Source organism: Triticum dicoccoides, chromosome 6B (assembly GCF_002162155.2).
Source record: "Triticum dicoccoides isolate Atlit2015 ecotype Zavitan chromosome 6B, WEW_v2.0, whole genome shotgun sequence".
Taxonomy (NCBI): Eukaryota; Viridiplantae; Streptophyta; class Magnoliopsida; order Poales; family Poaceae; genus Triticum; species Triticum dicoccoides.
Genome location: NC_041391.1, coordinates 190648691 through 190653302, shown reverse-complemented (window position 1 = coordinate 190653302; position 4612 = coordinate 190648691).

The window sequence follows — 4612 nt, the reverse complement described above, 5'->3', positions numbered from 1 at the left end:
GGAAATTAAAAAAAATGAACAAGAACTTGAAGCAGATAATTCAATTGAACAAGCAGGCGAATCTGATAGCTTTAGGATTTTATTTTTGTATAGTTGCTCTAGGAATTTCTTACTTGCTGGTCATCACTCGTTAGAGATGTTATTTGTGTCTTGTCATGTGCTCTACGATTTGCTTAAGGTTTTGTAGATCATGTGCTCTCTGTGTTGCTTAATTTGTGGATCATGTGCTTTCTGTGTTGCTTAATTTGTGGATCATGTGCTCTCTGTGTTGCTTAAATTATGTCTCTATCTCCATCTCTGAATCTCTATAGGTGTTAGTTTTTGACACTTTCAGTTTCATCAGACAACACCGACCGCAGAAGAAAAAAAACGTAGTTCTAGGGCCCAAATTGAAACTAAGCTCTGGTTGGGCCGTCACATTGCGTTGACTGTCGAAGGCCCACAAAGATAAAAGAGGCCTAGAAATAGTGCATGCGCTGGCTCTGTTTTTTTACTTGATTATTGTCATGGTAAATCCATTTATTACCATACCGAACAAAAATAGTGCATGATGGTAAATTGATTTATTGTTAGTAGTACAACTTTTGTCCCATGGCATTTTTGTATAGATAATTGCCATGGCGAACTTAAGAATAACTTTTTCCATGTCATTGTTAGTGTAGATACCATGACAAATTCTTTAGGATCCCAATTCTTTATTGAACTTGCCGATGTCAAATTTATTTGTACATATCGTGGCAATTTCCTTCTGTATATAGCCTACGGCACAACACTTTTATTTTTTGACATGCGGGTATTATAAACATGTTTTCGTTGCAAGAAAAATATTGTATACATGATTTTTTTTTGTTTTTTTATACACGATTTTTTTTGTAGAACATGGCAAATTTATTAGGGATCCCATTTTATTATTAAGAACATGTCAGATTTAATTATGTAGATCATGGTATCCATCATAAACCACGTCTAAAATAAAGTCATGTGGCACCATTAGCCACCATATCCATCTAGAGAGCATGTCTAGGGATCGCTACGACACCATATCCATCTAGAGAGCATGTCTAGGGCTCGGCTATGGAACCATATCCATCTAGAGAGCATGTCTACGGTTCGGCTACGACACCATATCCATCTACCGACATCTCATGTAGCAAGCATACATCCATAACATAGAAAGTAGTAAGCATAGCATAGTTTTTACATAAAACATAGGGTGCATAAAAGAGTTCACGGTACAATCAACGACATAACATAAAAATATATAAAAAGCCCTAACGGGCAAGACAAGCTTCACGAGACCGGCCAGTCCTTCGCCATCATCTTCACTGCGCCTTCTCTTCAGTGCTCCTCCTCCATGCTGTCCTCGCCGAGGTAGTAGGGGAGGTTGTGCATACCGTCGCAGGTGGGGAAGATGCAGCCGAAGTTTGTGAAGATGTTGTGGGTTGTGAATGCGATGAATTCACATCCACACCAAAACACCTTGCCGAGGAGTTAGCACACATCAAATCTATTGGTGAAGGTGACGATGAGCTCTATCGGCGGAGTGTTGGCGTTTGGACACACTTCCTCCAGTCGGAACATCACCGGCGAGCCCCTTGCGCCCCTCCAGCGTGAGAACGCCCACACGCGGAGCGTCCTCTCCACAACGACACCGGCCGGATACCGTCTCTCCGGCACAGTCGGTGGGAGCTCGAAGGTGGGGTCGTTGTACTGCATCCTTGCCTCGCTTTGAGAGTGCTCTGGGTTTGGGTGAAGAAGAGAAGGGGGTGGCGCAAATGTACGTGTGGAGAATAGGTGGAGGGGTGGTGGTTTAAATAGGGAAAGGGGAAGGGAAGGGGAGTGGCACCGGCCGCGCTTTGGATTTGCTATGTTTAAACGAGCCGCGTCGACCGATATGCCACTTTAATTGCCAGCAAGTTTTAATTGCCACGTTGAATAGATGCGAGTGGATCTAAAAGTGTGAAACAATGCTCTACATTGGTTAGACACACGTGCGAGATGAGACGAACCAACGGCAGCAACCGTCCCTGCGTCCGTGGCGACTCGCGTGAAGAAAGAGGCCGGTCGGCGAACGTGGCGGCTCGCGTGCACAAAGAGGCCGGTCAGTGCATCGTGGTGGCGTGCAGCGGCGCATGCAGGTAGGCTAGCTACGTGCATGCATAGCAGGCTAACTGGACATGTCGTGCATGCATAACAGGCTTCTGTCGTTGCAGCGCGCATAGGGGCCAACAGTCTAACCACGGCCCAACAGGCGAACAGCGGCACCGTCCGACGCGACCCCACTCATCAGGTCCAACGGGCGACGCAGTCAGCATAGCCCCAGTTGTCAGAGTTAACGGTCAAAGCACTGACCGGCGGCATCCATCGTTTGTGACCAGTTCTGAGGGTTTCGGGCAAGGGAGTGGGGAAAAGTGAGCAAAAGTTAAGAGCGTGGGGATGAATGAGTATGGCTAAGGACCCAGGGGCAAAAATATAAAAAAAAACCTTTTTTTTCTTATTTGTAGGCAAACGATGGATTCGTAGGATGATGAATATGAGAACAAGGACCTCGACGAATTAATATACAAAGAGTTCGTCGATTCATCAGATTTGGACGACCAAGATGCTAAAATGATGATGATGATGGTGATGAACATCCATGAAGAAATGGAGAAGCAAATAGAGCATGTTTCGAGCTTCAAGGATTCAATAAAAAAGGGTAGGAGAGTTCTTAACCGTGATAGATTGTTGGTGCACGGCATCTGTACAACGACTACTTCAAAGAAGGCCCAACATACCATGATGATTTTTTCGCCGTTGCTTATGGATGAGCAAATATTTGTTCTTGCACATAGTGAGTGTCGTGGAGGAATATGATCCTTACTTGAAGCCAAGGAAGGATTGTTGCGGACAAGTCCTTCTCTCCTATGCACAAATGCACGGCTAGTCTCAAGATGCTTGCATATGGTAAAGCCACATACGGTCGTTGATGCTAAAATATGGATGGGAGAGACGAGAGGCCTTAAGGACACGGTGAAATTTCCCCGCACTGTGGTGAAGGTGTTTGGACCGGCCTACCTGAGATAACCAGCTGTCAAGGACACAAAAAAGTAATTGGCAATTGGAGCATCATGATGTTTCCCAGGTATGCTCTGTACAGTTGATTGCATTCATTGACAATGGAAGAACTGCCCGAAAAGTTAGTGCGGGCAATATCAATGTCACAGCAAAGAGGCCACCCTCATACTTGCGGTAGTGGCATCAAAGGACTTGTGGATTTGGCATGCGTAGTGCTCCAGCAATCTCCATTGTTCAAGAGACTTTGTGGCAGGATGCTCACTATCAATGGGCACAACTATCAAATGGGGTACTACCTTGCCGATAGTATATATCCTAAGTGGGCGCCGTTTGTGAAGACTGAATATCTGAGCCTCGAGGTAACAAACAATGTCTCTTTGCACAAATGCAAGAAGGTTATAGGAAGGATTTGGAGAAGAAATTCAGAGTGCTCCAAACTCGTTGGGGGTATTGTTCGTGGAGCTGCAATTATGTTGGAACCAGAGACACTTTGACAGTTGACAACATATTGTGTAATCTTACACAACATGATTGTCAAGGATGATGGCAAAGGGGCAGTCAACATGCATGACTTTGAGAAGCGCAGAGTACAAATCCGCTTTTCGGAACAAGATGCGGAGCATATGTTTTGAACTTTCTAGAGATGCGTCAACAATTTCAAGATCAACAAGTACACGTGAACCTACTCAATGATCTTGTGGAGTATACATGGATCCACGCTGAAAATCATTGAATTTTATGTTTGAATCATGCATTTTGAATAAATTTTATACGTGCATGTGTTTGCACGGATTTGAGCTTTGGAAAGTGGGGATTATGGTTGCAAGAGAAGACATTCAAGGGGTCAGTCGACACTCTCCATGGACGCGTCTGAATGCGCCCACGAATGTTATCGGGGGTGGCGGATTGGCCTGCCCGACTATAGATGCTCTAAGAGGGCGAAATGCTAATTAAGGGGTACCCCTTACAAAGGTCACTCCCACCTTCTCTGTTGCAGTGCGTTACGAGAGTTTGGGTGAGATTTCTTTCCACGCACTAGAGGCACGGGTGGGTTTATTTGTGTTTTTCTGTATATTCATTTTTTAGAATGTTCTTATCTCTTGAACCGTGTGTCCAAATCACGAACCGTTTTCACCATTGCGTTTCTTGTGTCAAGATATTTGAAATCAGATCGCATGTTCATAGGTTGCGACGAACTTATTTTGAGTAAATCTATGCTTCCAACTAGTAGTAACTTGTGCTTCACACCGAAGCACATATGTGCTCCACTTATGCGGAAACACAATTATCTTTTTTTTTGCGGAATGTGGAGAAATAATTATCATGCATGAAGCACAATTATGAATCACACGAAAACCGGGGTAAAAAAGAGAAGAACCAAAAACCAAAAAAAGAAACAAAAAATGGAAATAAAAATATCAAATTTCCTGAAAAAAACAAATAACATGTGAATGTGCTTTTCACATGAAAAACACACATGTGCTTTCACACGGAAAGCATGCATGTGATTCACGCCTAAGCACACCTGTACTTCATGAAGAAGCACACACTCCTG